Raw genomic sequence first — 23,018 nt, 5'->3', positions numbered from 1 at the left:
CAAAGCTTAAAAATTACTGCTTTTGTTGATGTGTTATCCTAGTGCGTGCGACACTTAATAAACTATTTTTCTTTCCTTTTTGTTTATTTTGCAGTACTATAGCGTGGGAAGATGAGTGGAAAGAGTTAACACTCAGTGCATCGATGGTTATGGACCTCATGTTGGGGAGATTCATAGATAGTCAGGTAATGATAACAATTATAGCTTGAATTTGATTAAGCTCAGTAGCAAACATATAGATGAGTTTTGTTTTGCACTGGATATCCCAATAATGTAACATGAATGTTGCTCTGTTACCTCGCATGGCAACATGGATGTTGTATTGTTATAATGACATCAAATAAATGAGATTAATATGATAATTAGATGTTAATAATTCTTAGTTTTTCTCTGCAGATCATTAATTGGTATGATCGATATTTGCAAAGAAATGTCAAGGGAGCTGAAAAAAGAGACATTTTTCTTCGATTCTTGTATTTGGGTAAAGTTTGAACTTGTACCGTCCTTTATTCTCCGCAAATATTATTTTACAAGGAATACGTCTAACTTTATACTTTCATTTGTATTCAAGACCTATGTAAGGGACAATCTCACTGCAAGCGTGGAAACACACTTGACTTCCGAGATAGAATCTTTGGGCGACGACGTCACCTTATACTTTTCCCCCATGATTCATGGAAAGTACAAGAATGACAAAGTGGGAAATCATTGGACTCTACTCGTTTATAACACAATCTCAGACAAATGGACTCACTACAATTCAATGGTTCCAAGAAACAGCAAAGGAGGCATTTGCTTCCAAGAAGCGGAACAATTGGTGAGTTGACCTTAAATTTTGAAATTAAAAGTTGAATTATGTTATCTAGTATCTAAATGATTGCAAATCCGTGTGACGCAAGCGATCAATGACAAAAGGAGTATGGAAGGCATAAAATTAAAAACCCCAAAGCAACGATAAAGTCAGCAGTTTGCACACAACAAGATCTAGAGTCGTAAGTGACTTATGAATTACTCGGGTTACTTTTGTTGTTAAATTTTGATGTAGAGTCGTAAGAGAAAGGCTACTTGTGCCTTGGAGTAGTGTGAGTTTTATCTGTTAGTTTTTTGGTTTTGCATACAGAGAGATCTAGATCTGAGTTGGTGGACTGGAGATTGTTCTTGGGTTTTTTTGTGTTATTAGAGCATTCCCAAGGATTTCCATCTCCTTCTGAGTGAAATGTAACTTCTGAGTGTGAGCAGCTTGTTCTTGGTATCTCTTGTTTTGTTATGATGGTCAAACTTATTACTTAAGTTATTGGATCTTTGATCCTAAAGTCCTAATATACTATATTTATTTCTAATGTTGTGTTCAATGTAATTGTTAATTTGTAAATTGAGAGCGTGTCGTGGTGTTTATTTGCTTATATTAGTTGTGGATGTGTTCATGGGTGGATTTATGTTTTCTACTGTGTCTTCATGTGTGTTTCTTAATGGCCGACCCTTTGTATACGGTATACCAAAGCTTAGTTTGGTGGCATGGAATCTGCATATTAAAATGTGATTTTCTTTGCGCATCCTTCAATGGTTTCTATGAAAATGTGTGGGGTGGTTGATGCTTGCTAGAATTTATTGTTATAATCTTCTCGGCTTACTTTTGTTGTTAAATTTTGATGTAGAATCGTAAGAGAAAGGCTACTTGTGCCCTGGAGTAGTATGAATGTTGCACTAATCGTTCTTAATTTTTATGTGGCGGGTCGATCGCGTGACTCTACGTGTGTCTCTTCATGGAAACTTTGGTAGCCAATGAACAAATGCCACATGCAGTAGAAAAGGAAGCTATGCATCGCAACCGGGCGTCTAAGGCATACAAAATTTTGTCTGACAAACCATATTGTTGGGTGCCGAAACCTTAATGCAACATGAATGTTGCACTGTTAACTCGTAGTTATTTTGGTCTTGTTGTTAGCTAGCTAGCATCGTAGTTATTCGGGCCGTGGCCGAAGTGTCCTCTGTCTACAGCTTTTATGTAAGGTTTCTTATTAGTGCTATCAGTTTGATGTGCAACATTTTAAGGAGACTACTATCTTGAATTGCTATCAGTATTTTTTTTGGTTTGAAATGAACCCCAACAAAGATTTGACATGAAGTAATTTCCAGATGACTTGTTATTGCTTTGACGTGTAAATGAGCTGTTGCTTAAATGGAGAATTAGTGTGAACTATTTGAAGTGTGGCAATACTTGAATCAGGTTATGTTTCAGTATTTTAGATGAGAAAGAAGCGAAAAAAGAGTTTGAGAAATGGCAGAAAAGGTTGATAGATGGAGAGAAAGAGACAGGATCTAATAATGTAATATTTTTTCCCATTTTTCTTGCTTATAGACTTTGAGAGGTCAGGCCCACTAATATACCATGCAAGTTCCTGACTCCTCTTCTGCTTCATTGAAGGTGAATGCATTCTTCTCTTGCGGTCTCTTTCTATAGCTCAAGGCAGTATGGAAAATTGCTCCTTTACTGCTCCCTGTTGGGGTTTATACCAATACCAATCGATTCCCCATTACAGTACAGATAACTCGTATTTGAACTCAATTCAACTCCAGACAAATTCTAAATATGTTCCCTACAACCAAACTAACATGCCCAACTCGCTAAACAAATATTAACAACAGATAATAATGTAAAGCAGTAAAAGCAAACCACAACACAAAGATATACCGTGGTTCGGCCAATGGTGCCTACTTCCATAAGAGCTAATCCTTTTTATAAAGTGGTAAGGAAGATTACAATCTCTCCTTTTAGTCTCTCACCTTACTAGATCACTCCTCTATCTTTACAGGCTTGTATCTATGTAAAGGTTATCTCTCAATCTTGATTGCTTTCAAGATTGGGTTTCCTCTCTGTGTGCTGTGTATTTTCGTGTCTCAGCATGTGTTAGGCATGTGTTAGGTATTTTCCTCTCTCTTTATTGCAAACTCGCAGTTCACAAAAAATATAATCCTGCCGAAAATAGGCATGAGCGCGGGGCATGCCTTGGGCAAGGCCAAGTCAAGCGCGTGGCGTGCTCAAGCTTTTCCATGAAGGCTGAACTCCTTTTCTCCTCATGTGAGGGATAACTCCAACACTCCCTTGCTTTAACCTTGGATTTGTTGCAGTCGAGCCTTTCTTTCGAGTTACAGAACGAATCACTACTCTTCTAGTGGTTCATCGGGACCTTCAGAGTCAGTCTATATAGTATCCGAGCTCTGTTAAGGCTTGACAACTTTACTACTATTCTGATCCAATATTTTGTCCAGACTAAAATTCTCCGTACCTACATCAAGCTCCTTAGAGTCTGAACTCTTTTTTTTTGCTGGAATGAGTTTGAACTCTTATCCTTATCCTTAGCATTATTATTATTATTATTATTAAACATTGACATCAAACATTAAAATCCACAATTCAATCAGATTAAACACTTGAAACATTTAATTAAAGAATCTACTCAAAACACTAAGGTTAATTTAACAGATGTAGGAACTTCCAGCTGGTGCTATGTCAGGAGAATGTGGTGATTCTCTGCTGAGGATTTCTTATAAGGCAATTTTTGTATGAAATTTTCATCTTTTTTTATTAAACAAGTTATTTAGTTTTACATTCATGTCAGAGTGAATTTCTTAAGAAAAAAAAATCAGAGTGGTTTTTGTCTTGACATATATGTGATGATCTACTTAAGGATGCTATTCCAAAGTTTCAGAAACGAACCTGTTATTGTATTTCATAGCATAGTTAATTATATATATGTTTATTCATAGATAATTGATTATTATGCACGTATTAGCTTAGATTTTGACTTGATTATTTTGTATTCATTGCTAGTGAGATGTATAGATATCTGAGAATAAAGTAGGAAACAATAATTTTATTTCTTAATCGTTGTAGTATAGATGAAGTTTGTGAGTATCTTCTCTGGAAAACTCTCACGAGGTTATAACTCGTCCACTAGGAAATTCCTAGTTGTTTAAGGCCTTGTTGCATACAGTCAATGCAATCGCACTCGGGGAAAAGAGATTAGTTAGAACTCCATTTTTAGTCACTTATATTAATTTCTCATATTTGCTTGAGGACAAACAAAATGTTGTTTGAGATGGTTTGATAAAAGCCCAAAATTGTAGTTTTAACCCTTTAATATCATTATATTTAGACTAATTATGTGTATAATAAATATGAGTTAGTACTGTTTACGTGCGCTTATGTATTTCAGGCATTGGAGTCGAATATGTGAAGAAACATGTCACTTTTGCGAGATAAAGGAGCAAATGTTGGTTGCTAAGAAATTCTATGATTAAAAGCCAAGATTCAAGGAGAAAAAACCTTTTTAAAGCCCGGTTAAAGCTGAAAAGTCGAAGTCAACGCGGGCAGAAATAGAGTAGAAAAGTCAATAGAACTTCCGCAGGCCGTTTCTTTGGACTCAGACCTCGGAATTGGGCCTATTATATGTCAAAACGACCGGCTCGGAAAGATCTTTCTAATGGTATAAGCGTTGATCCAATTAAAGTAGTAAAAATGGACGAAAATAGTGTTGAAATACATTTGCACATAGAAACCCTTTTTGGACACATATGTAATTAGATTTTGGGCTTGATTTCATGGCCCAAAACATGGCTCCAAAGCCAATGCACGAAATTGTAACCTAACCCTCTCCTATATAAAGAGGGTTGAAGGCTAAACAAAACTTGGCTACTCCCACTTTAGTTTAATATAGTTTAGGGTTTTCTCTCTCTCTCCCTTTTTAGTTTAGTTTAGTTTTAGTTAATTAGTTTAGTTTGTAGCCTCCATTAGATTAATAAAAGTCAAGTTATTGTTCTTCATTATGTCTTCTATTTATTATTATGTTTATGACAGTTTAATGACTTCTAGCTAAACCTCCATTAGAGGGGTTTGATAAAGCTTGATGAAGACTTAATATGTTAGTTAGAATTATTGCTTATTAAGAGTTTCACTCTAGTAGGTTAGTTGATTCGCCATGAGAATGAGTTGAACTTCCTCACATGCTAATTATTAGTTAGCAGAGATTGCCATGAATAATTAGGGATAAAATACTTAATCTTAATTGGTTAGGATTGCAATAATCTACACTAGCATATTAGAAATAAATCAAGTGGAATCAAATCCCCATAATATTCTTCTCCATATTTTATTCAAGTCATATTCAATTGCTTAGTTAAATTAGTATAAGTTAAATTTATATATTTAGTTTCATAGTATAAATTCACCTCTATAAATATTGCTCTCACAATTGTTTCCTTGTATTTGATTAATTGGATTCTATTATGTCTTGGTAGTTTAGGAGTGGAACGATTCCGTACTCTATATATTGCATGAATATACATGTGAACGTAACAAATAAATAATTGATACCGTAAGAATAAGGTTAGAGAAATCTAATTGAGTTTTTACGGTTATCAGTGTACCAAAAGCCTAGGCTACTGCTGCTGAAGATTTTCTACCAAACATGGTTGTTGCTGTTCGAAGAGATTGGATCATAATCATCATCGTCATCATCATCATCTTCGGAAGGAGTTGAGTTGAGTTGAGTTGAGTCGATCGAATAAGTGGTTTGTAAAGTAGGGCAACCTCGAGAGAAATCTCCACTGCTGTGTAAAGTTTAAAGTTTAAACAACGAGCAGTCTTATTTTGGTAACTGCTTTTTAATTTCCAATTTAACCCTCACATATTTTTAAATTAAATCAATTAAATATGTATATTCTAATATATAGAGTTAGTTAGACTTACCCCATTACTAGTTGCAATTAGTGATACCCCCCCCTTTGTAAGATCCAACGGTTGATTTCTTCATCCGAAAAAAAAATCATCTCGTAGCTAGCCCCGTTGGATCTTGCAATGGGGTTAAGTCTAACTGACCCTAATATCGGTTTAGGTTGGGATTGGGACTAAATCGACGACTGAACCGACTCTATCGGTTTTCATATATACTTAACCGAACTGAACTAGCTACTAAACATAACCGACCCAAAACCGACCGGTTAAAAATCCTACATATGCTAGAAAGTTGGTTAATGAAATCATGTTCCGGAAGTATCATGTAATCAAGTACGACCTCTATAAGGCTTGACATCAATGTTGGCAAGAAAGTCACTACAGTTACCATGCATGAAAAAGGAAATCAGTGCTATGTAAAATGCAAGAACGGCGCACTTCAAAGTTTAAATTATGATGATTAGGCCTCACACACTATGAGTGACTGAATGTTCTTCATATAGAAAAAAGCTTCTAATGACCGCCAATGCCGATATTCAAAGAAAAGCAAATATGTGTAATGGACACCATCAACATCACCACTCAAACGACCAAGAAGAGTTTGAATGTGAACATGAAGAGTTTATTATTGTTGTCAATAAACTAGGATTATATTGTCTATTATGGTTAAAAAAACTGACATAAAATGATCAGGATCGAAAAGCTTGAATGACCTAATCCTAATGCACAGAGGCATATCATCCATGATTAAGTGATTTTCCTCAAAAACAGTGAATACTTCTGGACTAGAAAATACGGAAGCAACTACTACTCGCTGTAACTAAAGAACCTTTAGCATCTTCTTGTTCAATTCGTTTTCCCAAGGACGATGCTGAACAATGTTACGCCAAGTTTGGCAGGTGTGGCGTCCCCACATAATCGATCTGTGACAAGCGATTGCATATCCAATCTAGATAAGACAGGGCTATCATGTTGATTGGACCAGGTGACATTGGCGGAAAAGAACGTATCTGAATAAACTCTACAGTCTAGACCCTCCTTTCCTTTTCATCCAAAAATCTTAAGAAAAAAAATGTACCGGCCATCAATCACTAAAGCAAATCTCTCCAGAGAGGAAAAACATTATCTAAATCAACCCGGAATCATCAAAAAAATTCCCCATCTCCCTGATTCACTAAAGACAAACCCTCTATTGATATAGAATTGAAACTCTCGATTAACAAACACTTGGAGCACTCCAAATGTTGTTGACCAGATCAAGACATATAGACTCCAAGTTGATCTCCTCCATTTTTGGAGATCCAAACCCAAGCCCCGATAAGGGGCATTAATTACTCATTATGAAAGCTATGAATCACCTCATCTCGGTAGTAAATGGATGAACAGTTTGAGCAAGAAATATCTATTTTCATATTGCAATTTCAATCAGAATATCAGGACACCCATGTAATAAGAAAACAATACCAGGACTCATTAACATCAAGAAAGAAAATGCGCACCTTAAAAATGTGAAAGTTGTAAAGCCGCAGGAAGTATTGAGGATGCCAGTCTGAGCTGAGACAGCAACCACAGTGTTTCTATCATAGTTTCAAATATAGAATTTTTATAGTGATTAAACCATTGCAAATCAGTAATACACAATACAAACATACATATATATTAGTAAGAGAATTTTACCAAAATAATCCAGACACTGAAAGTGATATCATCTATCCACACAATCCATAGAAACTCCAAAAAGACAAACCCTAAACATTGGGCACACTGAAACATAAGACAGATAAATATAAAGTAGTAATTAAGCGAAATCCCAAAGGAGATCGTCAACACGGACACAACATAATAATAATTATTAGGACCCTAATTATTATTATTATTATAAGCTGCTAACATGTAGATCGAAGATGACGATCCGGTGGTGGCATCAACCTTCTTTTCCTCCGCAATCCTTTCCTTCATCGCCTTATGCATAGCTTCAAACTCCTCCCGCTTAATGTGACGTCCCCATTTTGGTTGTATCAGGTTCCAACATTCCATTTCTTCCGAGGACGAATTATGCCGCCAGTCTTGTGCCGGGCGGATTCTGCCTTATTATTCATAACGTAACTTCTTATTATTGAGTCTCCTTATCCTACATCTGTTGCCGTTGTCGTTGCTGTTTCTGCGGGAAACGAAGAAGAAAAGTAACAAAGAGTTCGTGTACCAAAAGCCTAAGCTACTGCTGCTGAAGATTTTCTATCAAACATGGATGTTATTGTTCGAAGAGATTGGATCATCATCATCATCATCATCATCGGAAGGAGTGGAGTTGAGTTGAGTTGAGTTGAGTTGAGTTGAGTCGATCGAATAACTGGTTTGTAAACTATGGCAACCTTGAGAGAAATCTCTACTACTGTGTAAAGTTTAAAGTTTAAACAACGAGCAGTCTTATTTTGATAACTGATTTTTAATTTCCAATTTAACCCTCACATATTTTTAAATTAAATCAATTAAATATGTCCTTAGATATATATTATAGCTATACCTTCTTGGCTCTATTTTTCAAGGCTTTACATAGTCTCCAATTTTTTCTAAACTCTAATACTAATTACCGAAAAAAAAAATCCAAATCTTTAGATATATATTATAGTTATACCCTCACCAATCTATTTTTTGGAGCACTCTAGAGACTCCAATTTTTTCTAAACTCTATTACTAATTTTAAAAAAAAAAGTATGATATAAATAATCACAGAATGTCCAACTTTTTCTAAAACATATAGCTAATTACGGAAAAAAAAAAACTAAATTGCAAAAAATAATATTTTCAACCAAAAACGATTTTCCTAAAATTCTTACACTACAAAGAATAGTTTCCACACTAATCTCATACGAAGTTTAACATAACAAAGTTTCTTTCTATAAAATGATAATGAAACAATGAAAGAACAAAGGAAAAAATGAATTGAGTTGCTTGAACATTTACTTTATGCATTTGTTAACCACACATGTAACTGGAAAAAAGGGGGAAAAAAAAACTAATAATAAAATAAGTAATAGTGTACACCAAAAACAAATAAAATTGTATTGTATGCAATATATATATGGGCATAACAAATAAAGTTGAATTAATTTGAGGTGTAAAATTTAGTCATAGTTAAGGATTTCAAAAACCACATGTCACAATAATTACGATATATTCTAATTAAATTTATGAATTTTATAATCCTTAGATATATATTATAGTTATACCCTCTTGGCTCTATTTTTCAAGGCTTTACAGAGTCTCCAACTTTTTCTAAAATCTAATACTAATTACGGAAAAAAAAAATCCAAATCTTTAGATATATATTATAGTTATACCCTCACCAATCTATTTTTTGGAGCACTCTAGAGACTCTAATTTTTTCTAAACTCTATTACTAATTATATATAAAAAAAAAAGTATGATATAAATAATCACAGAATGTCCAACTTTTTCTAAAACATATAGCTAATTACGGAAAAAAAACTAAATTGCAAAAAATAATATTTTCAACCAAAAACGATTTTCTTAAAATTCTTACACTACAAAGAATAGTTTCCACACTAATCTCAGACGAAGTTTAACATAACAAAGTTTCTTTCTAGAAAATGATAATGAAACAATGAAAGAACAAAGGAAAAAATGAATTGAGTTGCTTGAATATTTACTTTATGCATTTGTTAACCACACATGTAACTGGAAAAAAGGGGAAAAAAAAACTAATCATAAAATAAGTAATAGTGTACACCAAAAACAAATAAAGTAATAGTATATATATATATATATATATATGGGCATAACAAATAAAGTTGAATCAATTTAAGGTGTAAAATTTAGTCATAGTTAAGGATTTCAAAAACCACATGCCACAATAATTACGATATATTTTAATTAAATTTATGAATTTTATAATTTCCAATTTTAGCAGAATAACAAGATTCAATTAAAACGGACGTTGGCTTAAATAAATTATATAACTATTGATTTAGTTAAAATAGACGTTGGGCTTAAATAAATTATATACCAAACCAAACCAAACCAAAACAAATTACATGTGGAAAATTAATTTATATAAAAAATAACATCACAAAATATATAATAGCAATTGGAAAAAAAAAACCCCCCAATAATAACAAATATTTTCAAATATATATAATACTGCATGAAACTAACGTCAAAGAACAATTACCGAGAAACAGAAAACTAGATGCAAATGCATTGAACTAACCTCAAATAATATTTAATAGGAAATCGGAAATTGGATGCACATGCAAACATTAAACTAATAAAATAATCTTAAAAATTAATTAATGGACAATCAGAATATTGATACAACTGCATTAAACTAATCTCAAAAAATAATTAACGGAAAATCAAAACTTGGATGCAAATACATCAAACTAACACCAACAAATAATTGTCAGGAAATCGGAAACTGGATGCAAATGCATTGAACTAACCCTCAGAGATTAAATTACCGGGAAATCGGAAATTGGATGCAACTGTATTGAACTAACCTAAAAAAAAATAACTAAATTGTAAAAAAATAATATTTTCAACCAAAAACGATTTTCCTAAAACTCTTACGCCACAAAGAATAGTTTCCACACTAATCTCAGGTGAAGTTTAACATAACAAAGTTTCTTTCTAGAAAATGATAATGAAACTACGAAATAACAAATGAAAAAAATGAATTGAGTTGCTTGAACATTTACTTTATGCATTTGTTAACCACACATGTGACTGGGAAAAAAGACAAAAAAAATAAACTAATTATAAAATAAGTAATAGTGTACACCAAAAACAAATAAAATTGTATTGTATGCACTATATATATGGGTTTAACAAATAAAGTTGAATCAATTTGAGGTGTAAAATTTAGTCATAGTTAAGGATTTCAGAAACCACAGGCCACAATAATTACGACATATTCTAATTAAATTTATGAATTTTATAATTTCCAATTTTAGCCGAATAACGAGATTCAGTTAAAACGGACGTTGACTTAAATAATTTATATAACTATTGATTTAGTTAAAGTAGACGTTGGGCTTAAATAAATTATATACCAAACCAAACCAAAACAAATTACATATGGAAAATTAAATTATACAAAAAATAACATCACAAAATATATAATAGCAACTGGAAAAAAAAAACCCACAATAATAACAAATATTTTCAAATATATATAATACTGCATGAAACTAACGTCAAAGAACAATTAATGAGAAACAGAAAACTAGATGCAAATACATCGAACTAGGGGTGGGAATTTGGCCCTAACGACCCTAACCCGGCCCTGACCGACCCGACCCTAAGCCCTATAAAACCCTTACAACTAAAGCCTTCACAGAGTTTAGGGCAGGGCCGACCCGGCCCTAATGCCTTCTAAGGCAGGGTCAGAATTAGAATATTGATACAACTGCATTAAACTAACCTCAAAGAATAAATATCGAGAAATCAAAACTTGAATGCACATACATCAAACTAACACCAACAAATAATTATCTGGAAATCGGAAACTGGATGCAAATGCATTGAACTAACCCTCAGAGATTAAATTATCGGGAAATCGGAAACTGGATGCAACTGCATTGAACTAACCTAAAAAAAAATAACTATAAATTGGAAACAGGATGCAAATGCGTGAAACTAATCTTTACAAATAATTAACGGAAAAACTGGATGCAACTACACTAAACTAATTTCAAAAAATAAATTTGATGCAAATGCATTGAACTAACCTCAAGAAATAATTAACGAAAAATCAGAAATTGGATGCAAATTCATTGAACTAACCTCAAACAATAATTAACGGAAAATCAAAAACTAGATGCAAATACAACCTCATTGAATAATAAACGAGAAATCGGAAACTGGCCGGATGCAAATGTATTAAACTAATCTAAAAAAATGATTAACGGAAAATCGGAAACTAGATGCAAATGCATTTAATTGAGCTCGAAAAATAATTAGCAGTAAATTGGAAATTGGATGCAAATGCATTAAATTACAGCAAATAATAATTAACAAGAAATCGAAAACTAGATGCAACTGCATTGAACTAACCTCAAAAAATAAATAATAGAAAATCAGAAATTGGATGCAAATGCATTGAACTAACCTCAAAATATAGTTGTGTTATATGTTGTGGGAATGTCTCGATAAGTATAGTTTTGCATTTAAAACGGTGTTTATCTAATCTTTTTTCGTATAATTGGGAACACCTTGCTATTCAAGTAGCTTCAATATGAACTTTATCTTATTAGACAATTTCATAAAACTTCAATCAAACTTCTATTATTAAACAACAAATGAAGTTGAAGGGTTTTATCAATGGCGAAGTTATTTTTTTTAATAGAGAGTAATGAGGTTTTCATATTATAAGAAATTTGGATGAGTGAGCAATATAATATCTGTATATAATAGTTATGCATATATAGTTGAATATATTTTTTCAGAATAATTAATATGACAGACCCGCTAAGTAGATAATCTTTGAAGATCCCACATAGTGAGTCAAATATATAATTTAAAGAATAATTAACGGAAAATCGGAAACTGGATAATGTTTGATGATCCAATATAGTAAATCAAGCATAATTTATTTTTATGTCATGTTTGCAAGGACGCTACATATGGATAAGTAGAAAGTTGGTATTACACACCACATTGGATAATTAAAAGGAAATCGAAAACTGGATTCAAATACATTGAAATGAGCTCAAAGAGTAATTAATGGGAAATTAAAAACTTTATGCAAATGCAATAAACTAAACTCAAAAAGTAATTAATTAGAAATCGGAAACTGGATGCAACTGTATTAAACTAACGTCAGAGAATAACTAATGGGAAATTATAAATTGGATGCAAATACTTGAAAAATATTTAACAGTAAATCGGAAACGGTATGCAAAAATGCATCAAACAAACTGATAAAACGCGTTTTACACACGTTTTATTGGCTTTCAGTTACTTATTTTCTTAAGTCCACGGTCCACAGTCCAAAGTCTGAGGTCCACAGTCCAAGTCCGAAGTCCGAAGTCCAACGTCCGTATAGTCGTACGTTTTAGTCAAGTTACCTTACTCACGTGGGATTGGTAGGATAGGTCGAGTAAGGAATCGTCCAAACCTTAGGGCTCGGATAGGTTCACAACTGGAGTTACAACTTTAAGTGAGTAGGATTTTTAGGTTTCTTTTTAGTTGGTTTTTAATTAAAGTAACGGTAATGCAAATAATATAAATTACTACTTATTATTATATGTAGGTAAATAAAAGTAGAGAAACAGGGAGAGAGTTAATCATGCTCATGCAAGAATCATTTTTCAACAGTTTTATTACTAAATCACTACATCTCTAATTGCCTCGCTTTAGGACGACGCCGAGTATTGATCCCTAGTGCATGCCCACATCTCTAGGTCGCATTTCACTAGCATAAGGAGTTTCGATAATACCTCATCTCTGGTATATTATTTCATCTCCTGGCACAAGTTCACATCAGCTGGACGAATTGGAGAGTCATCGACACTAGAGAGTCGCTACGATTTTTTGTCGTCGCGCGAAGACCGCTCTGAGCATCGGCGAAATTCAACTTTGTACAGTCTCAGTCATTTTGGGACCGGATGTTAATTCTATGCCTAATTCCTAAGTAGTGATTCTAGAATATTAACGAGTCAATCCGGATTTTTACACGAAGAAAGATAACCCCCCCCCCGAGGGGATTAGCTCATCGTCATAGAAGGAATAATAAAACTTGCTTGTATACATTAAGTAAATAAATGCGTGACAGAAATTAAACAAGAAAAGAAATGAATCATTATTAACGGTAAAATAACTTACTGTATTAAGCTGCTGAAATAAAAATGGCGGAAGGTAAGTACTGAAGAAAGAAAACTAAACGTAGCTAAATCATTAATATGCTGAAGGAGGATATATGAAGACCCCCCTCACATATATATAGGCTGGGGACCCTTCACGTGAAATCTTAATATCGAATCAGGTTTTGTTTTTAGCTAATTGAAAAGTTCAAAACTTTGAGAATCAAAGTTTTGTTTTAACCGTCTTAACTTTTTTGTCTTTTGCTGATTTTATGTTTTGTTTGTTGGCTCATTTCAATTCAAACCACCTGGTTTGAATTGATACGCAGTCTCTCTCTTGCCAGGTGGTATCAATTTGAAACCATCATTTGCCACCGCCCTATCTTGACTCATCATGCCTTCCGGGCCAGAGAGTGTGTCCACTTAGTGTGTCCAAATGTATACCATTTTGGCGCGCTTTTTAATTCTTTTTATCCTTATGCAGAGTTCGTCGCCTCGTCGCTATGGCAGTACTTCACTAGCCAACGCCGGCACTAGATTTATCCGATTTGAGCTTAGGAAGTTTCCCTCGCCTCTTTATATGTGGGCCCGCCCCAGACCGGGTTCTCGTTTCTTTTGGAAACTTCGCTCTAGTCAGCTTTGTTGGGCTTTTACGGGGATTGAGCGGGAATTCCAATTATTCCCAGATTCTTGTACTTGGCAGCTTCACTAGCCAACGCCGGCACCTAGATTTATCCGATTTGAGCTTTGGAAGTTTCCTGCTTCTTCATATGTGGGTCCGTTCCGCACTGGTTATGTTCTTTTTGGAAACTTCGGCTTCACGGGTCGAAAGTGGAAACCCAAATATTCCCCGTATTCCTGTACTTTGATGCATGTTTTATCACTATATTCATTTTAATTCATGAAACCCGCAAAAGTAGCACGAAAATATAATTATTACATGATTATTAAACACATAATCGACCAAAATGCTATGTCTCTCGGGTTTAATATTACAGTTTTGGGGTTTATCACACCACCCCCAAACAAAGACTTTGCTTGTCCTCAAGCAAAGAAGAGACATTAAAACGATAAGTGATAAAAAATGTGTTGTCCTAAGCTAAATCTCATTTCGCAGAGTTGCGTTGCATTGATCGACCAGATGCAACAGCATATCTTGAACCACTAGGAATTCCCTAGTGGACGAAGTTATAGCCTCGGAGAGTTTTCCGCAGAAGATACTCACAAACTTCATTTATACTACAACGACTCAAGAACAAAGGCTTGTTTCTTTAATTAATCTCGTATCTAGACATCTCACTAGTAAGGGAAACAAGGATTTTATTCTTTCAAATTCAAGTTAATATACATACAATAATCGAAAACATCTACGTATGAGCATGCATGCAAATGATCTAATAATGAAATGTACGAAAGGTGGCCGCTTCGATCCTTTGGATAGCCCCTTAAGTAGGTTCTCATTGGTGTATGTGTCTAAACACAATTTCTCTTTATTTTTCCACTCAAGCTTTGCTATCTCCAAAGGTGCAAATGGGCACACGCTTCCTCACATACTCAATGACAAATGAGGAGCCGAGGTCGAGAAGTCGCGAACTACTACTTATTATCACACTATCCTATTCCTAATTGAGCTAGAGGTCTTTATTAAGTGTTATGGGGCTTAGGTGGTAGTGTAGAAGAAAAAATGGAATGGAAAGTTCAAAAAATGATAAGTATGAGAGAATAAGGTCTTCGATATTTACACTAGAGAAATCCTTTTTCTTTCCCCTCGCCTTCTAACATGGTTTCCATACTTGGATTTTGTATTCCTTTTTATTTTGATCTTTGGGGGAATTCTAACCTTGATATTTCTTTTGATTTTTGGAAACAAATTTCTATTTCCTTTTTCTTTTCTTCCAAAACAGTAACCGATTTTGATTTGTGACAAGGTTTTTCTTCATTTTTCTCGCAGACTTCATCCTATTTCTCATACTCATCATCTAGGTAGCCTTATTTATTTGTGGTTACTAGATGGGTAGTGATTTTTTTTTTTGAAGTAGAAAGGATTAATGAAAGGTTCAAATTTAACTAGCGGTAAAATTTTTTTTACAGTGCTAATTTTTGGCTATATCGATCCAAAGTTAGGCCTAAATTCTCGCCTAGGATTTGGTAGTGATCAAGTAAGTAGACGTGTGAACTTCTATTCGGAAGAACTACTCCTCCGTGTCATTACTCATATATCACACATTTTGGGCTTTTGGTTAGATTCTTACAGATATGGAAACTAAGTTGTCTAACCGTAGGTCCCGAAACTTATCACTGCGGTACATTTAATGATAGTCGCATAAATGCTCATGAAAAGATGTTAAAACTATTGCATAATGATTAAATTAAGTTTCTAAGAACAAGTCCTAATTCGATGCTAGGGTGAGATTTCTAAATATTTTCATCATAAAAAGAGAAACGAATTTGTCACTAAATACGCTTATTTAGACATTAAATAAACTATATACAACTATGCATGCCTAATTTTTGCAAAAGGTTCTCACCACCCCCAAACAAATGGACACCGTGGTCCTCAAAGTGTTAAGAGGAAGAAAGAGTATACCTTAGAGGCTTTGAGCAAAAATAAAGTCGACATCTTCCACGTAAATTTATTGTAACACACTATATATTATACATCATAAAAGTAGAAGCACATCGTTAGGTTATTTATTTATTTCACATCAAAACATAAAACAAATATGTACATGCATCAACTCACATTGCCCCATCCTTGAACTGGGGATAGTCTCTCCTTGCCTCGCCCCTCAGAAAATGCCATTCCTTCACATCCCGCCAATCTATCATAGCTTTCCAGACTTCACTCCACTTCCTCTTCTTTGCATTGTCTAGATGAGCTATCATTTTATCATCATCGGGGAAAGAACGAACCTTCTTAAGATACCTTGCGTATGGTCCATGTCCGGAATCGCAAAGAACGAATTATTTTGTTTGTTGGACACATAGAGTCGACCTTTACCCAAATTCCGAAGGTGGCTGCAAACTTCAGTGGAAGTACGCCCTCACTATCCCGTCAGAGAATCGGCAAGGTGATATAGTGTTGCCGAAAAGACCGAGCCTTCTTAAGGTTCTCAATTACTAGTTCTGTAATGTTGAAGGTGGTATGTTGCTGGGCCAATGCATGGAATGTCTTACATGTTGACTTTGATGCAGTGGAAAAATGCCAATCCCCTATGATGTTCAGAAGAATAAATAACATGGCAGCTCCAACATTCATGGTCATAATCGCTAGTGGAATAGTGAATTCACCATCGGCCCGCCTTCGAAGACGTTTCTTTGACGGGCAAGGCCATCGCCATACCGGCAAAGAAAAATCTTCCCTAGAATAGTCATTAAGGTTATTCTCTATCATGTATTGAATGGGGAGATCCGGGTCAAGAGGAGGAAGGTCTAGAGCCATATCCACCGTTGGCTCATAAAAGCGCGGTCGTGTTACCAATACGTGAGTGTAAAACCATTCAAAGGGAAACCCCGGATACCGGTAGATCTTCCATGTTATCATAAAAATAAGTTGCCAAACCTAGGAAGTATGTCCGCCTCGGTGTAGAATGAGCGAGTTCCAATCAACTTGAAGTTATGTAGTCTCTCTGAAAGATGTCCATATGCCGAGAATTCAAAGAATGAATGGAAAGATTGTTCTCGAATCATCTTTGAGCTTCCATTGTATGAAAAAAAATTGTGACTGTTTAGACAAGGATAAACAAATATTAGAGTATGATGAGAATAATTAAGTAAAAACAAATTACCATTCGAAAATTAAAAACTAAAAAGAAAATGATAAATAATATAAAATTGCAGAATTTAAATGGATTCATTGGCCCAAGTAACGGGCGAGGATCTTTTGTGGGAGGGATCCGCTTATAAGATTTCTATGTTTGTCAATCCGGCAAATGTACTCAAGGCAACATTTTGTTTTCCGTCCGTAAATCTTGGCGTGGTTCTCCATTATAAGAGTGTGATTTGCCAAGAACCGGTTGGGGTCAGGGCAAGAATTGTGCTTGTTCCTCTTCGCTTATTGTCCGCAGTCCCAAATTCAAGAAGGCTTGTGATAATCATGTTTTGACGCTTGAATAATGTCATCATCCTTGTTGAATTGCCGGGCCCTTCCCTTCCATTGGATTAAATACGCTGCATAATGCATTTTCAAGAAAGATGTTGTCGGTAGAACAATCTTCGCTTATCCCCCGCATCGACATGGTTCTTTGCAACGCCGGGTTCCGTAATCCGCTCCTACATACCGAAAGTGAATGGTAAGAATGTTAGCCGCTCAAGAGGTGTATGAGGAGAAGTACTAGAAAACCCCAATGTATCATGATAAGTGTCACAATGGTTGGTAAAGGAGCCGACTTTTTCCTCGCACGCGCGATCGCATTCCGCAGAAATTTAATAATGCAAAAATCATTGCAGTTAGTCCGCAACACCCGCAGAGTAAATGGAGGAGTGGTTTGGTTATTTCGAAGTCTTGGACGCGTCGATGACATTATGAGCTACCCATTGATCACGATAATTGGTTCTTTGCAAAGATCGGGCCGATAAACAATACGGTTTTTCCGGTTGTATTCGGGCCGCGGAAGGATAGTTGCAAACATCGATGCCGGATATTATCAAAAGGTGAATCTCAAAGGTGTAATTCCTTGGTTTGTAATAGGAATTTGAAGTACCTCGGAGATGATTTCCATAGTCAATTCATGCTCGCGATCCGTTAGCACGGACAAAGAATTGTCCATTTTGGAAATAACCGCTTTATAAAATAACAAGACCAATTCTCGAATAAAATGTTTGCTTATGGTGTAAAAGAGGGTACCATCCTCGACGTAATATTTCAAAGGTCAAAAAAAAGGATGAAAAAGACCATTTTGGAAATTTTCCATAAAATTTTGCTCGTGCACTAAACTTCGAGTGAGGGCCATTAAAAAGATGGAGGGTGAACAATTATTTTGGAAAAAGGAAAGTTAAATTTTGAGGTGTCTATCCTTGGTATAAATAGGCACCCATCCGAAAATGTAAAAGATACGCTTTCGAGGTGTCACAGGTAGTTAGACCACGGTATCTTCTAAGATATCTTGTAAGTGGATGTAGTGTGGATGAGAAGAATGGGGCATGTGACAAGGAGTGCCCCTTTTTGACTAGAAAAAAAAAGTAGAAGGACAAGGAAACTGTAGATATACGATTACAAAAGATGTAAGAACGCATAAATGGTATGGAAACACAACATAATGATAATGATGACTTAAATACAAACCTAAATGTTAGATAGAACTATATGCCATATGAACAACATGACTATAATAAAACAACCGAAAGCATGAAAAAACTTGAGTAGCATATTCAATCCGGCCGCCGCTCAAACTTTTCTAGTGCATCCATGAATCTTGAGCTTGGAGGATCCAAAACGGTTTTTATAATAAGAAGTGTAGAGGGAAGAATATGAAATGAGTGAATATGGAGGAAGAGTTGAATTTATTTATAGAAAGAAAATTGCCGTTTCCGCTTTCTCCGTTTTCTTAGATGTGGTCATGACCGCTTTTCTCGACCGTATTTAGATGTGGTTATTGACCGCTTTTTAGATGTGGTTCATGACCGCTTTTCCACCGCTTTTTGATTCGCTTTCATTATCGGTTTCTAAACGTGTTAGTTACGTTAAAATTTGTTGTTTAAGTATGACATGTGAAATATATTTATATATATGTATATAATTTATTATTACCAATATATGTTCCTACTATAATATAGCTAATATATCAAGATAAACATATTTAGGAACCATCTACAATTAAGCTAGAAAAAATGCAAACACGAAATAAAATATCCTGATATAAATATTATACAAGACCGAAAAAAATAAATCTAGCTACCGATGATCCTCCTCGTGCTATATAGCGTAATCCTGGGGGTGCGGAAGAACCAGAGTCCCGCTGACGCCGCGACGCAAAGACCCCCGTGGAGGCTAACTGCCCCGATATCACCAAGAGTGTCCATCACCGAGCTTGAAATCGATGCCGGCTCGCCATGAACATTCAACTAACCGGGTTCGGCGAAAAGCATATTGTCCCGAAATGCACCATGGAGTGCTCTCATTTTCTGCTGGAATTAAGCCCATGCCGTCATGCGGCATCGACTCGCGGGCGAAAGTGGTCATATCTGTCCTTAACTCGCCCAAGGTATGTCTCATCGATAATTCCCGGCGAAAGTGTACATGTCTCTCGCACCACCGCTGACAGCACATATGGCCTCTATGGGTTGGGTGATCTTACTTATGGCGCCCCCATCAAAGTATGGGGCGGGTGAGAGGATCCTACGCTAAGCGGCTTGGCAGCCCTAGGTGCCGTGGGTTCCCAATGGTCCCAGATGCATTTCTTGAAGACAAGCATATTCTCATATTGTAGGTTATAGGAGTAGCCGGGCATTTAAAACCCGTGATTAATCATGACTTATAAGCTATTAGAATCCGCAAGTGGGGCCAACCCAAGAGTGGCATGTGTGATAATATCAAAAAGAAAGGTAACGATGGTTACCCTACCTCTTTCCCCGAGGATCCGGTGAGAAGGTGGAGGAAGGTCTTGTTGGTGTCCGAAGGCTTCGAGGTGCCAATGACGCCCAAATCCCAGCCATTGAGTCATCAAGGCAGTCGGTTCCGCCGCACGAAATACCGATACGCCGCGATTTCCCGCCGATGTTGTACTCTCCCTCGACAATGTCGGTCGGCATTAGGTCGTGAAGTCCGTGGTACACGGACCGGCCGCCGAAGTCAAGACGCGGGTCGCACCAGCTGGAATGCCCGTGGATCCCGAGAGCAACACCGCAGACTTCGCATACACCCCCGATGGTGACCCCAAAATGGTCGCCATTAAAGCTTCCATTGTCGAGAATTTCATCACCAAATTTGGAATAAAGCCCTCCATCGGGTATATAACAAACTCTCCCATCATCTAGAGTGAATTTCAGTGGATCAAAGAAATGGAGCAAACATCCCGCTTTCAAACAAATTTCCAAAATTTTTCCGGTGTTGGCAAGGTTACCCCTATTTCCTGTGGACGGGTAATGATTACCCCGATGGTGATCATTACCGGTATGCTCGCCATGTGCTCGTGACCAAATATCTTAATTTGTCCTCCTTTCTCGTAGGTCGCTCTTGGAGGTCGCGCCACCGAAGTTCGCTGTACCGGGTGTTCTTGAGGAGTCGCCACAGTTCGGTCCTGAGGGTCGATGTTCGAAGTTCGCTTTACGCTGCACGCTGTAAGTGTATGATAAGATATCGCCCCCTACAATGATATTTTGGCAACTGGTGTTGTTATGGATTGCATAATAATAATAATAAGAACAGTAACAAGATTAATCTTATGTAATAATAACAATCAACATTATTATTGTTATTACTTAATAGCAATGATCATTAATAAAGGAGTAGGACTTTTTGAAAATGTGATAGTTCAAGCAAGTTATATGGATTCCTTTTTCGAGTCCACTTCGCGGAGATCAAGCAAAGAATGTATTCATTATTTGATGTGTAACACTTCATTTTCATGGACTTGGATTGTCTAGGAAGTTTTTACTTGCATGTACCGTAAAGTTCTTAAAAAGATCGAAAACATACTAATAATGGCAAGATTTCCCAAAAGTTAATTTACTTATGGGTTTTCTCGTGACGCCGAATCAAGAATAGCATTTGGCCAACTAAAAAGATTTGCATGGAGAGAATTACAACCTGGCTACCGATAGCTTCAGCGACAAAAAATGTTCTTGGCCGTGGAGGTATATAAAGGAGTGCTTGCAGATAATATAAAATTGTCAGTAAAAACGATCGACCGATTATGAAAGTCCTAATGTGATGTTAAGGCTGCTAATGTTCTCGCTAGATGAAGATTTTGAACCAGTTCTTGGGGACTTTGGCTTGGCAAAAATTAGTGGATGTTAGAAGAACTAATGTGACAACTCAAAGTTCGTGGAACTATGGGCCATATCAAGACCCCTGAGTATCTGGTTTCATCGAAAGTCATCCGAGAGACGTGATGTTTTTGGTTATGGTGTAATGCTTTTGGAAATTGTAACCGACAACGCTATAGACTTTCTCGGTTGGAGAGAGGAAGATGATGTGTTATTGCTTGATCATGTAAGACCATTTAAATTCCGAAGTTAAATACTATGAATGGCTAGAATTTTTATACGTGAGCCACAGATATTTGCCTTTTGGTCTTGGTACCTTACTTATAGTTGTTAGCTTGGAGTTACTGAATATAATCTTGCAGATTACTCGAAGGGTGTGTTTGGAAGTTTTCCTTTGGAATTGGAATTGAAAATATAATTCCAAAACTTACAATTTCAAGTAGTTAAAATTCTGAATATATGGAAATCTCAAGAGTCTCTATATAGAAACTTACAATTTCTTGATTTTGGGGATTTGAGATTTCTATTCCAGTGCATAAAAAGTTGCCAAACAGGTTGACTCTTAATTTTCAGAAATATATTATGAATTCCACCCTAAAATCCTAGTTGCCAAACACACCCAAAAGGAAATTGTTACTGTTCTAAACCATAGGATATAAATGCCACCATGAATTGTATCAACACGGTTCTCGTGTCAATGAGTTATTTTTTTTACTTGCAAATATATATGCACTAAGATGGTAAAATTAGAAAATAGTAAAAGAAAATACGTAAATGGATTCCAATAGAGAGAGAATGTCTAAAATGTGAAGGTATTAGGGGTGGGCAATGGGCCGGGTCGGGCTAGCCTGGCCCTAAATATTTAAAGCCCTTTAAATATTGTTGTCATCGGCCCGAACCCTAAAGTCAAGATAATTGGTCGGCCGGCCGGGTCACAAATCTAAATCTCAGTTCTCTCGACCCTACCCTAAGCCCTCTTTAAAGGCTTTAGGGCAGGGATTTAGGGCCGGGCCTATATATATTTTTCTTTTTACTACATCAGTTTTAAAACTCATTTATATTACAAAAATGTACAATGATCTACAAACTCAAAGTCCCACCAATCTAGTAATAATCCTGGATAAGTCCAACAATTTAAAATGCACATCCACAATCTAATGAACTGAAGTACATCCAGAGTTCGGAATTTGTTCATCCTTGTACTCAAACCTCACTAAAATTACATTTAACATTAAAATACATTGACAAATAATTATATTATCATTTTAAATGAAGAAGTAATAGATATAAAGAAGAAACAGAATAGCTTTGGTTAAGGGCTAGGGAAGTTGTTAAACTGTTTTCAATATCATAAATTGTTTCCATAATAGATTCAAACAAATATAATATTACCTTTCTTCTAATTTAAAAGTGATTCAAGCTTTGTATGTGGAAATGAAAATATTGGCTTTTGAACAAGTGATGGAGAAAGGTTTGAGATTACAAATGTCATTTTTCTGACAAAGGTTGTTTTTTGGTTTTTATGTTACAAATGT

General features: G+C 35.6%; 1 protein-coding gene and 1 pseudogene across 2 annotated transcripts in view; one reads left to right on the top strand and one right to left on the bottom strand.

The window, feature by feature from the left end:
- The window catches only part of LOC147502386 (S-adenosyl-L-methionine-dependent methyltransferases superfamily protein), a 90,709-nt gene that overhangs the window by 6,272 nt on the left and 61,419 nt on the right, over positions 1-23,018 (bottom strand). The window lies entirely within an intron of this gene.
- LOC147502392 (SNW/SKI-interacting protein A-like) overlaps positions 1-23,018 on the top strand; it is a 36,588-nt pseudogene that overhangs the window by 100 nt on the left and 13,470 nt on the right. Inside the window, exons 2-3 of the transcript XR_015220908.1 lie at positions 95-185; positions 741-817. The product of XR_015220908.1 is annotated as an SNW/SKI-interacting protein A-like (transcript). The remainder of the gene's footprint in view (positions 1-94; positions 186-740; positions 818-23,018) is intronic.

This window comes from Coptis chinensis, chromosome 4, assembly GCF_015680905.1.
Source record: "Coptis chinensis isolate HL-2020 chromosome 4, ASM1568090v1, whole genome shotgun sequence".
Classification (NCBI taxonomy): domain Eukaryota; kingdom Viridiplantae; phylum Streptophyta; class Magnoliopsida; order Ranunculales; family Ranunculaceae; genus Coptis; species Coptis chinensis.
This window is presented reverse-complemented; position numbering and strand designations above follow the sequence as displayed.